The following is a 14,320-nucleotide window of genomic DNA, read 5'->3' on the forward strand; positions in this document are numbered from 1 at the left end:
CAGGTACTTGTGCTATGTGCATGGCCAGAACAGCAGAGAGCAGACTCTAGTCTCTAAATAATTGGGATATCACTCAACTGAGCACCAGTCTAGTGCTTACGTCTCTGCTTCCCCAGGTGGAACACAAAGCTTTCTATCAACCTATATAGCACCTTCTCCACAAGGGGCGTAATAGGAAAAGGAAGTGAATTGGAAGTATTTTACAGATTAAGGATCTTCCTTTAATGAAAAAGCACAGATTTGGTAAACACAGAGGTCTGAATGTATCTGATGGCCCTCAAATCAGACTTGTACCTGCAAAAGAGATGCTACTCATATCCAGAAATGCAAAGATCACAGACCAGGTAAAAGAGGAAAATACCTTAATGGACAAAATACGTGTGATACTCAGGAACAAAAATGTCACATGAAAGACAACAAGACAACATCTCAGTGTGTTATACAGGAATAATTCTAATAATGTGAATCATATATTCCACTTTCTGGATGAGATGACCTAACAGGTTTTTTAGAAGCTGTAAAAGTAGTTATAAATCCATGGGTCAAAATCAGACATTCTGAAATTTGTTTAACAGTAAGCAAGTGCTCTGGAAGCAGAATCAAAATGAAGGAGAAAGTAATGAATGCTCTTTCATCAAAGATATAAAAACGGTGTGATAACTTCTTTAATTATGTCAAAACCTAACAGCTAGCAGAGAACTAGGAGGACCTACTCAAACAAAAATGATTTGCAGAACAGACCATATAACAGTGATTTGTGGAAACCACTACTTATATAAAAATGGTACAACAAATTATTAGTAGAATTCTGGTGGTTCTTTGTTTCAAGGCCTTGTGTACAAGCTAAAATCTCTCACAGTGCTGGGTTCTGTTTTATGATGTAATGACAGCTTTCCAGACACATTGACAAATTGAACTAAGATTCAGTGCAAATAAATGTAACTTCATATCTAAAGCGACAAGAAATTAAGGGATATGATCTAGGGCACAGTGAACTGGCAAATCATTAAAAAAAATCTGCTTTAGAAGACAGCACACTAAAATATTACCTTTATGGACTACCATTTTTGTTCTTGTCTTTCTGAACAAATTAGTTGATACGAAACCTAGCAAGATAATAGCACTATCTATTTAAAATGACTGTACCCACAGCTGGAATCCTGCATGCAGAATCAGGGTATTGAAAAGGAGAGCTCAAATCAAGCTTTCCCCTCATCCCCAAGTAAGGGCATATCAATTAAATCTTTTGTAATACAGTGGTGTTTTTGCTATGGATTTTTAGCAGGAATAGAAGTGGTCCTAAAAGACTGAAGAAAGTATTACAGAATTTCATTGGTTAGCCTATAGTGAGGGGTGGTCAATCCCTGCAGTATGAAGACTCTGCTATTACACGTGTATAATTTCACTGAACTTTTAATCAAAGATATCCAGCATGGAGAGCTGGGAGGAGATTGGATTTGTTTGTTTGCTCACTGCAAAAATATTTCTGTTGCCCCTAAAAATGAGATTAGAGAAAACATATCATTTTCCCCATATTAACAGGGAACAGAGTTCTTTTGCTGAGATGTCCTAGTGCCTTCATAATCAGGAACAGGGACTTGAGATTCAATGTGACACAGTAGCATTTTATTTCAGGGGTGGGCCTTTTGTCATTCTTGTGCATCAACTGTCTGGATGCAGCCCTGTTATGTCTTTGGAAAATATGAGTTTTCATATGCTCTTTGCACAGTTGTTAGGCTGGCTGCTGCATTTATGGGAGGGTACGTTTACAGTGAGTGTGCTCTACCCTTCGTAGATGTTCTTCCTGATTGCTGTGGTATTAGATATGAGGCACACCCTTTCTTGCCCTTACAAGGCTTCTTGTATACAGAGGAGAAAGAAGACTGAGGGGAATAGAAAGGAATAAGAACAGGGCCTGGACTAGTAGGTAAAGAGAAAATAAAATGGGATAAGGATCTTAAAGGATCTGAAAGCTGACAGGATTTGGGACAGATATTGACTGAAAGAGTAGGGAGTCTGGGATTCAGACTGAGGGTACAAAGGATGTCTCAGACTGAATAATGAGTTCAGGGGCAGAACCAAGGAGAACAGCCCATGCAGGTAGCCTAGGAGACTAAAACTGGGGTGTTGGAGGTGAAGGTCTGCATGAAATGGAGAGATGTGGAAGGTGTGGAGAGCCTAACAGAGTTGCCTGACGCTAGCTAAGCCAGGGGTTTTAAGAAAAAACATGTCCTCAATCTGTGTTCAATGTAGCTAAATGGCATCATAACGTATAGGGAGCTGCATTAAGATTGCATGAGTCTGGCACCAAACGATGATGTTTCATCCTGCTAAACTAAACTAACAAAGGAGTGCTGAGCTTTGAATGTTTTGCTGTAACTTTTAAAGAGAATTAATACTTTTTTTTTCCTGACAAGAAAAGAAATCCTGTTACTGAAAGTGCAAGCATTTGTGGGGACTCAGTGAAAGCTAGAGCCTGAGGAGTGTAGGAACACCTATAGCGCTTGCCTTGGAGCATGTGGTACACCCTGCATGATACTAACCATCTAGAGGACTGGTATACCACAGCACATGCGGTGATGCCCTGCAGTGTGGTCGCTTACAATATTTATACAGCCTAGAAAACAGAGAGACTCAAGGGGGAAATGATCGCAGAATATAAATACTTCCTGGTAGAATAAGGAGCAATGGCCTGAAACTAAGGGAGGAAACATTTAGACTTGCTATTAGAAAAATGTCCTTAACGAGAAGAGCAATTGGGCAGAAGAACAAATTATAAAGAGAAGAGGCCAAGGAACTATTGCTGCAGCTATTTAAGACTGCATTAGGTTGAGAATAATAGCAAAAGGCCACACTATCTGTGAAAGTTCACTTTGTTTCATTTTTGAAAATACTTTTAAAGGCTTGGATTTTTTTATTGCAATATATTGTTATTAAGGAATTTCTTTTCTCCTGATTTTTTTCAAAACAGTGGATATAACACATAATGATTGCAACCAAAGGAAAATAGAGGGGAAGAAAATAATAGAAAACGAGAAAAGAACCTCTGAAGAGGTACTGAAATTTCCTCACCAGAGTGAAGATAGAGCACATACACCCATAGCATTTCTTGGTTACCAGTTTTGGAAAACTTTAACAGCAATGCTAAACAAGAGGAACTGAAACACCTGGAGAGCTAAGCCAGTTGCAGGAGGGGTATCCTTCTAGTCATCAGTATTTGCACTTGCTTTATCCCTTCTGTCAGTGCAGGGAAAAATCTGCATGAATAAGTGTATGGAATTTGTCTCCATATAGCCATATGTATAAACATACAAATATAAATATGTATCTATACACACATAAACCTTACAAACCACAGATGAACCACCACTTTGAAAATCCAATAGTGTATCTGCTTTGGAAAGCTTACAACTCATTGTCCCTTCCTCCTTTATGCTTAGGAAGGACCTTAGGGAGAACAAATTGGCAGGTCTAGGTTTTGCAGCATCCAAATCCTCTGAAATCTCATGTTTCTATGAGGCTTTGCAGCTCCTAGAACTGCCTGACCTGTCACACTGCATACCTGGAGGAGTGGTCATGTGGCAAAAAGACACTGAATATGTCATAGCACCAAAGAATGTCTTCAACAACTGTGTCATTTAGAGAACACGCACCTCTAAAAGCTTTGTAATGTTAATGGATTTTTCTTCTGTTTGTATGCAACTTATTGCCATTTGCTTATGGCTTTATATCGTGTCATATTCTCATATTATTTGAAACAAAGGGAGGCAAGCATAATATCCAGTGCAAGATGTTACAGAAATAATCTTGTAATGTGTCTTTTTATCTGATTTCTAATAGCAAGCAACATCTGGAAAAAGTAAATGTTATCTAGCATCATGAAATATTCTAAAAGCTACATAAGAAACCCTTTTAGTATTAAAAATAATGAATGCCTGTGGAAGTAAGTTTGAGTTATGAGGGGAAATTGTTAATGCACATGTGTACTCATTTACACTATTAATATTAAAACTTAATCCAGCCTTGCACTGGATCTGAACCAAAAATAAATAATCACTGGCTGAGATAAATAATGTGGCAGTCAATTGAATATAACAGCCAATAATAACTTTGGGATGCCTCAAAGCCCCAGCAGATGCTGTGATTCAAAAACAGTGTTCATAAAAATACATATCTATATATCCCTTACAAAGTGTTCGGGTTTTAGACTTAAATCAAGTAATATTCTTTACAAGAGTGGCTAGGGAAGAGTACCTATTGAAGGCAATAAACTATTAATATAGCTCTTGAACTCAAGGGTGTATTTTTCAAGAGTAATATTTCACTGCAGATGTGATGGTCAAAGGGGCCTCATCTGCTTTTCTGTATGTGAAATATATGAGGGTACGGGTCCTTGTTATCTGTGTGTCACACCAAGCACTGGAGAATTTCACTTAACCTCCCCCATCCATTGATCTCCTGCCATACATTCTTTGGCCTGAACTGAACTGTTTATGCTTGTAACTTAGAAATATACCTAGGGAACATGTGTCATAGAAGATTTTGTTATTATTAAGATTATATACTTAATTATACAACAACTGCTAATAGCAAACCCAGTGAGGATTTCAGCATCATCACACAAACACAACCCTGATATCAATATTCTAAGAAGCTTAACTGATGAAACTGATAACATTCATTTGCTGTTATCTAGACTGTCGATATTTTTAGTTTGAGGAGTATTTTTTTGTAAGTCATTTAAAAAATCTGCTACACTACCCTGTACATTTGCCATAAAACCTCAGTGTGGGAGACAGAGGAACAGCTGTGCTATCTCAGAAGCATCCTAGTGATCCTGGAATTGCCTCAATCAAATTTTTTCTCTCTGTCAAAGTGTTTGATATTGTGACTCAACACATTTTTTTGTTTGTTTGTCAAGCTTTTTAATAAAAGGAAAAAGATGACTTCTTTTTCCTATGGGAAAGATTTTTCAAAATATGTACTTGAGAATCCAGTTTTCCATTGAAACAATTTTATCTGTACACTTTTGATCAATCTAGCCTAGAACTACTAATTGTCATATTTTCTTTGCTCCTGAAGTGAAGTAAGGTAGCATCCCTATTCACAGAAACAGTGCTGTGCTGACAAGAGAAGCCAAACCTTTCTCCTTTCTGGCCTTTGCTTCATGTACCGGCCACACAGTTTAACGGGCAAACCAGCTTCACGTTTGCATGTGGAAGATAGGTGCAAGTTGTCTCTAGCTCAGTCCTTGGAGGGCGCACTAATCCTGCGTAGCTTGTAGCAGATTTAGGAGAGAGTAGGTGAGAAACAGGTTTGCAAACAAAGCTAATAGATCCACAAAATGTGCCAAACCACAGGTCTGAATACTGTAAACAGGGCAGGTATTGTGGATAGATGAGAGGCCACAGACTAGCTAAATATCTGCTTTAACTCCTGGATGTGCATGATGAAAGTATTTTTCATGTCCATACATTGGTATAGTCCATCAGTGACACAAACTGAATCCCACTGACTCTGCTTAGCCTACACAGCACAAGGAGGGATGTTTTGGCCACCTATTTGGAGAGGGCAAAAGGGTGTAGCATTGTAGAAATTGTAGATTTGTGTATAGCAGAATAATGGCTTGCAGTAATGTAAACTATAAGAATAAAAACTCCTAGCAAAATACTCAGTGGCTTCAGGATGGCAAGACAGCAACTACATATGAGAAGGGTATGGTCCACAGTGGGTTGTGAATGTTATCTTTATTTTACCTTGTATAAGATCATTTAAAAATCTTTCCATAGTAAACTGATATTTACTTTTAAACGAGTTCGATCACAGGAATATACTGACACTCTTAGAAAAAAAAAATAGCACTAAGTCCAACACTACCAAGCTGTTTTCTGCCTTCTAGGACCTAGACAGTGGATAGCCACTGGATCATTAGACTTGTGCAGCAATGCAGTGAGACAGGCAGTCCGGGGCTATGAAGCCTCTGTCTCTTTGCTCAATTACTTTTAAAAGAATTAGCTTTTTCAATCATGTAAGGATCTATCTGAATGAGGTTTCATGTGGCTTTGGTCAGGATAACTTAAATCTGGATACTTAATACTGAGAGAGGCTATATGTATGTGTTCATTATTTCTAGCACACTAAAATATGGTTCAGATGTATTCAATTTATAAGTACCTTTTTTGGCTATTTGTCATACCTTTTTGCATTAATTTGGTTTAAAAATGATGATCTATTCTTATAAAAATAAAACCTTAGCTTACAGAACTGTGAGAGGTTTATAGTTAGAGATAAAGTCTTTGGTCTTTAACATCATAAAGGTTTTCATTAGTGAGAGGGAGAAACCATAAGCTTTGAGCAAATAAAATAAAGGTAGTCTTTCTGGTGATGGGTGCTCAAGGAAGCCAGACTCTGCAGGAAGACGAGCATTCTCCATTTCTTTTCTTACACCAGTGAGAGTGCTGAGAGCCTTCTAGGAAGAACTCAGCACCGTGCAGAAACAGACACAGAGGCAGAGCAGCTAACCTGATTATACTTGGGTTCTTTCTACTTTTGCCATTTGTTTACTATGTGACCTTGTGCTGCCTATGCTTTCTGTTGGGTCCCCACTTGAAAAAGAGATCTGATACTACCATCATAAATGTGTTGTGAGGCTTATTCAGTGTTGTACCATCAACTGCTTGGAATCTGTTGTTAAGAGATGGGATTATGTAAAAGGAAAGCCCAGGTCCATGTTGTCCCCTCTCCTTTCTTCAAGAGGATGCAGTGCTGCAGGGTTTTACTCACCCAACTGACCTCCAAAGAGTATTGTAGATAGTGTGAGGTACTAGTTTTCAACAGAAAAATTTCCATATTATCTGGAGTAGCTAGTGCCAGTATTTGACCATCTTAAAAGCTGTTATGCTTGCATGTTGCAAGGACTGCCACAGTGACTGAAGGAAAAGACTTGTACTCACATGTTCCCATATACCTTTGTATATATACAGAAAAGCAGTCATTGCAAATGTTTTTATTTGCAATGAATGTAATGAAAAGTCTTTATTTGCAGTGAGTTGGCTAGTTAAAAGCTCTGTTTCATCAGCTGCAGAATTTAATCTCTGCTTGCAGCACTACAAATGCCGGTTGAATATTTTAAAAAATATTCAATTACCTTCATTTTTCTTCAGATTTTCATATTTTTATGTGTACATGTCTGCTAATCACTTACATACCACAAACATGTCTTGTGCTAAATTACATGCGTGCAACTGAGAGACAGCTCCTTTTACCCTAAATGTACAGCATACTTACTCCAGGTCATGACTTCAAGGCTCCCAGTCTTGCTCAATCAGTAGTTTAGCATTTCTGTTCTCACAGCTGACTAAACAAGCCAAATCACATGAGCCTATCTCAGTCTTGACTATTTGTCAAGAGAAGGAAGTATAGATAATTTTTCCTATTATGAGATGCACCTACTTCTCTAATGGAATACATGATGGAGGTTATCTATGCTAAAGTGCTCTGTGAATCTGAGGCATGAAATAAATTAAAATACCATAATCACCCAATTGAAAATGCAGGAAGATTTAGACAGAATAATTATTGATGCTGGAATTTAGCCAGAATGCCAAGGCTGAACACACTTCCTGCTACAAATAGTACCATGGATCCTTTCCTGACTGCATGTGGCCAGGACCTGATTTTTTTGCATGTGTTACAGCAAGCTGTCATCTCCTTTCAGTCTTGCCCTAAATTAAGAATGACATATAAATTAAGAATGACATATTGCATCCAAATCATAGACATGCATTATCAACAGCTCACAGAACATTCTTCAACATAATCAGTATAAGTAATTTACAAGATAAAAGAAAGTTAATAGCAAGTACAGTATAATTTATGTGGACACAAATTGTACCTATCTTTCAGAAGAAGAAAGGCACTGCTGTGCACAAAGAGTGGATCAAGAGCAAGGTCAAGTGTAAGCACATCTGTTTAACATGCACAGCCTGAAAACAGCAGGCAGAACTTTCAAAGACAGATGAAAATTATACCCAATACAGTTATTATAAATAATTGCTTTTTTTTTTCTTTCCTAGTGGGTTTGATATGGGAGAGGCAGTTATAAATGGACCATCTATTCATTGGAAGGTATTTGATGAGGTCCTTCTCATTTCAGCAAGTTAGTGTTGAAAGTCTACAGCTTGTAATGCTGGAAAGGAAATGGTCATTAGCTGAGTGTCTTAGCTAGCAAATGTAAGTATGTAAGACACACAGTTTCAAGAGATTTTTGCGTGGTTATTGCATCTCAGTTTCAGTGTCCTGAATGCATATACAGGTGAAATTTTGTCTTTGGATTTAAGGAGCATCTTCCCTTCCTGTGAGCAGCAGTGCCTACAATGTGCTGAGAATGGGTTTAGCTGTGAGAAGTATTTTCTTGATACGTACCAAGGCTTGGGATTAGTTAGCTGCACAAAAGATCCCATTGTGCCTAGATTTTTTTTCTCTCTCCTTTTTATTATTCCATCTCATAAATAGAAAGATTGAAACAAAACATTCAAAACTACCATGTCGTATCTTGATAGTACCTGAACACAAATCTTCCAGTCCCCTTCCCAGAGAACCTGCTCTTTGCATGGTGGGTGGATTCCCTGAACCTGTCCTCTCAGCAATGGGAGAAACCTCAGGGTCTTCACTCTGTGATGGAACGTGCCCTTTCTGAAGCACAGGAGAAAAAGTAAAATCATGTTTCCTATATGGATAAGTATCTTACAAGTGCTATACAGAGAAAGTCTAAGATTCAAACTCCTTCTTAGAGTGAAATCAGTATACAAAGAGATGACATCTAGGTTTTAAGAGCAGCTAGAACTAGTTATCTACAATGACTGAAATTAAGGGGTTCCAAAAGTAGGTTTGAGGAAACTAAGAAACCTTTTTGCTATGAGCCTGAGCTAATGTCTGGGGCAGACATGAAGAGAAATCAGAGAGAAGCTAAGATTTTAAGTCAGTTCTGACTTTCGAAGGATGAAGGATGCTAAGTATTTTGTCACTTATCATCTGGAAACTTTTTACTTCATCCATCTGTATAGCTTTCAGAACAAAGACCACTAATCCTACTTGAAGCTTTTGGGCCCTACTGTAACTGAAACTGTAAAAGAAACCAGATCCAATGAGTCTGATACTGGCAATTGCAACTGGATACTCAGGTTTACACTTGGGCCTAGTGACCCATGACCTTTTCAGAATCTTTGAAACAACACAAGATTTGTAATTAATCTATGCATGCACTCTTTTCAATTTCAAGGAGTAATTAAAGCAGCTGTGTTTATTTATTTGAAAGATCAACAGCATGGAATTTGTTAAAGAAAACCTACTGAGAACACTCTAAAAATTCATGTCCTTTCAAAGTGCTGGTGTGCTTTGCTGTCGGTTTTGCACCAGAGATCATGGAAATATTCTATTGTATACTCTCTGGTAATATAAGAAGATCAGGGCTTGGTAATCCAGCTCAAAAGTTTTGAGTCTCCAGGCTTTTTTCTCCTATTACAAAGAAAAATCTTGCATTGCATTTAGATATATTAAGAGGATGAGAAAGACTATCTGGGAAGATAACTATGAATTTAGAGGCATGGGATTTTCAAATGCATATTGAAGCAGTGTTTAACTTTTAGGTTAATACAACTGAAAATACTTATTACATGGTTCTTACTGATGAGTCATTGTAAAAGCTAAGTAAAAAAATTAACATTATATCTTTATTTTTCCCTTTTGTTTATCCACAATCAACAAATAATAGCTTAAATGAAGACACTCCTGATACTTGTATCAGAAGTCATCAATATCTATCTCTTTATTTCTAAAACAGTTTGATTTAAGTACTGTAGGATTTGCTTGGGTTTTTTGGCTTCACCTGTTGCCAAGTGGATTGGAGAAAACACCTTCTCAGCCAAATCTATTACTGAATGTAGAAGAACTGTAATTCTAGGAGGGTCCAAAATACAACCTCTAGGTGATTTTGATGATTTAACTGGAGGATGCATTTCCGGCATCATTTGTATTTATTCTAAAAGAAAGGCTGGGTGGAAGACAGGTGAAGAAGGAACACAGCTGGTGTGAAGCCTGTGCTGTGGGACCCCCAGTTTGGTAAGGATGGTCTACAAAGGAGGAGCAGAGATTTAGCAGTCCATAAATCCTGCAGAGGGCTGACATTTACCAAAGAGAAGACCTTGAAGGAAGGTCTGAAAGAATTGTAACAGCTGGGAGCACCACATTAACTGACAAACAATGAAGTCTGTGAATATTAAAAATAAAATGCGTAGAAAGATATTTCTTTTCTGCAGTTATGTAGATAACAAAGTAACTTTATATGTATGTGTATATATATATATTCATATAAGCAGTGCTTTGTTTCCAGGTACCTACTGCATTCTAATTCAGTTTTATGGCATACTAATCCTTTATAGGATTATTTTTACTCCTTGTTGGTGCTTTTTAACTCACTGATTTTGGTGTATAACTGACTTTGATGTGGCTTCAATGAATCCATATCAAACAGTAATCCTTTAAAACAAGAATCCTCTCACAGGAAATGGTATCTCCAATTTTGTTCTTTCCCATAGCACAACATTTGGTTACATCAAAGTACTAAAAAGATAATGAAGGCGCTGCTATTAAAATTATTAAAACTGATATATGTAACTGTTTTACCTCCCTCTATTTTTTATTTGTTCTGCCCCTCACTCTGACAGAGTGTAAGAATTTATTCAATTTATGGTCTTCCTTGCTGCCTTCAGCTCTTTCTATAAAGACAACAGGATTCTTTTCTGCACTGTGAATTGCTGTGCTCAGATTTTTCCAGAAATTTTTTAAGCCTCTAGGTTTCTTGGACTGATATGCAATTTACTGAAAATTTGAAGACAGATACTGTAGCTGATTCATCAGTGATGAAAAGAAGTTCCACAGTTAAAACAGAGATATGCTGTGGTTTGCAGGATGAGGTGAAAAATTACCTAGTATAAAAGTAAAGTAAATTTTGTTTCATGTAATAATACATGAGGCTTACTGAAACTCATTATTTTGGTTTTACATTCACCCGCTTTTAGTAGCCCTTCTACAGATTTACTCCGGCATAACTGATTTTAAAATTTGGCTCAAAGAAGGGTAGTGTAGGATGACTTATCTTTAAACTGCCTTTCATCTTCCCCCACCGCTACCCAGACTGGATACATAAGCGAGATTAGGAGGGAGGGAGCACTTAACCTTGAACATTTACAGCAGAAGTGGAATGGTAGTGAGAGTATAAATTATTATAAAATGCCCTCTGGGGACATCAGGCAGAACTAGTTACAGATAGGTTCGGCACCTGTAGCAGATATATGCAACAAATGCAAATCAGTTTCCATGTCAGCTCATTCCTAGGTAAACCAAGAGCTCACAAGATCCATAAATCCTAGGTTCTGGATCTCTGCCACTTGTTATAAATGCAAAAAGATGCAAAAAAAGAAAAATGGAAAGAATCATACAAAAAGTCTATTTTGTAATGGTGTTATATTTACTTTTATCATAAATGTATGCTACCATGATATTTAAATGTCAAATGTAATTTAGCCAGCACTTAATAACGAATGTAAAAAATATTTCTCTCCTGAAATGTGAAGCTTTTTCACTTTGCAAAATAACACCTGCCTGAAATGCCTGACTAGCAAAATCAGGATCAAAAGCCATTTTAAGGATCTCTAAATGGAAATGGAGATTTTTTTTTCAAAATGGAGGCATGTTTGTTAGGGACATTTTGAAAAGTCCCTAAATATCATAAGCTAAAATCTCAATCTTATATAAAGTAACTTTCCTGTAATTTTTAATTTTTTTAGAAGATGTAAAACAGCATAACAGCATAACCTAGATGCAGAACTGAATGATGATAGATGTCACATGACTACAGTCCCTGCCCTGAAGAGCTTGTAACATTCGATTGAAAATACTGATGCAAAAAAGCAATTAGCCTGATAAAGAAGAAACAGAGATACAGTGAAATGTCCAGTAACTATCATAATTGCAACTTAGAAAAGCTTATGTTGGAAGTAAGCAAACCCGCATGCATTTGAAATAAGTGTTCTGTCTTGTTCCATCCATTCCTTTGGCCATTGATTTATTAAAAAATTCTCATTCTCCACTGCTTAGAAGCTTTCCTGGTACAAAGTTTCTGTTCACTCAGGGAGTAGTAAAGTATTTATCTTCTAAAACTTCAAAATACTCATAAAATTAAACAAGTGATTTACAGAATATATGAGACTCAGTAAGAAAACAAGACTCTAAAGGCATTTATGGCTCCTAATGGCTGCCCCATTTTGGGCCATTCACCTTGCAAACTTCTGCCAAGAATAAATTTTTTATTATATAGGCCAGATCATGCATTTGTCTATACATATGGAATTTACAAACCTGTATGTAAAACTGACACACATTAGAGACAACTATAGGCCAAATAACCTAATCAGTTCTGGAGAGACAGAAAGGTTGGTCTTAGGATGCTAACTTCTGGATTGAGTGATCCCTCTTCTGCTCAAGACTGGTACAGACTTGAATCAAATAGTACACTTGAACAAATCACTTCGATTTTTTTGGCCTCAGTGAAACAGGGTAACTTCATTAGCCACAGGAGCACGCTGAATATGGAGTTGCTTATTTTAAAATTAAAATTTTAAAGTTGTGAGATACTCATAGAGTGCAGTAATGAGGGTCATGAAAACATCTAAGACTATTATAACTGCTAAGCTGAAATTTTTCAGGGCTGTATTTGATTATTCAAATACACAAAGTATGTCATTGCAAACAAGTAGTCAGGCAGAATCAGACCATAACATACTATGTTGCACATGAGTCAGCAGTGTGCCCCTGCAGCAAAGAAGGCCAACTGCATCCTGGAGTGAGTCTGTGGATAGGCTGTTAAGATGGTCAGGAGCTAGAAAATGTGATATGTAAGGAGAGGCTGAGAAAGCTGGGCCTGATCAGCCTGAAGAAAACAAACCTAAGGGGAGACCTTGTTCCTGTCTCCAACTACCTGATCAGAGGATACAGAGAAGATGGAGTTAGGCTTTTCACAAGTGCACAGTGATAAGACGAGAGGCAATGGACACAAGTTGGAACATGGGAAATTCTGATTAGATGTTAGGATTTTTTTTTTCCCCATGAGAGTGCTTAGTATTGCAACAGGTTGCCTAGAGAAGTTGTGGAATCTCCATCCTTGGGGGTGTTCAAGGTGCAAATGGACATGGCCCTGAGCAACCTGATATAATTAGACCTGTTTTGAATGGAGAGTTGGTCTGGATGACCTCCGGAGGTACCTTACAACTTAAATTACAATTCTATGACTCTGTCAGTGTACTACGATCAACTTTGTAATGATTACCTCAGTTAAAGAGTTAGCTAAATCTCCGCCCCCTTTTTGGCTTTTCTGATTTTTTCCTTCAAATGCCCAGCAGAATCCCCCTACATGGCCAGCAGAGAGATTTAGCCTTTCTATCCCCAAATGAGCCCTGCGCCTCCACATCCTGTATACTGTTGTTCCCACCCTCCTTGTTCAACTTCAAGTGTTCTTTGTCTGTTCATCATTTTAGTGACTGGATAATCTGCTTAAAGCCAAAATACTGTTTAGAAATTTAGGCCTAACAAGCTATCACTTGCTAGCACTGTCAGTGCCCTTCATTCCAGGAGATGAGAGCATCCTTCAGTGTATAATGCATATTGCAGTACCTCAGCACTGATCTTTTCCCCTTAATCCCAAAGTAGAACAACACTCAGCAACTTCCTCAGTCTTTGTTAAATAATCCCAGGCAAATAGGACATTTTTTGTGACAAGGATGGTCAATACATGGCTTTCAATGGCAGCTTCCACACCAAGACTATGTCACATGACTGGCTGTGCTGGAAATGACCTGCTGAATAATCTGAATTCATCATGTGAGAGAAAGCATGGTGCCAGAGGCTGCCGAGGACCATGTTGCTCGAATGTTGTGGGGTGCCTCTGCATGGCCTAGCTCCATGCCACAAGGAAGCATGCCTTACATAGATACTATTGTCCTTTCTAAACTAATCCCAAGGCTCCTCCTCCTCTGTTCAGGTCTCCAAGGTATGTTGTTTGCAGTTCTTTACCAAAGATTCTGATATGTGTGTCATGTATTCAGATCACATCTATTTGTACCAAAAACCCCATAATCTTTGAGGCAGCTTTTTAGTACAGCATTAGTCTGAGGTGCCTAGGTAGTCAGAGTAACTTCATTTGGCTTTGGGGAGTGCAACACTTTCACTCACTTGTTTGTGGTGACAGGGCTGCCATTAGCATACA

This window comes from Dromaius novaehollandiae, chromosome 2, assembly GCF_036370855.1.
Source record: "Dromaius novaehollandiae isolate bDroNov1 chromosome 2, bDroNov1.hap1, whole genome shotgun sequence".
Classification (NCBI taxonomy): Eukaryota; Metazoa; Chordata; class Aves; order Casuariiformes; family Dromaiidae; genus Dromaius; species Dromaius novaehollandiae.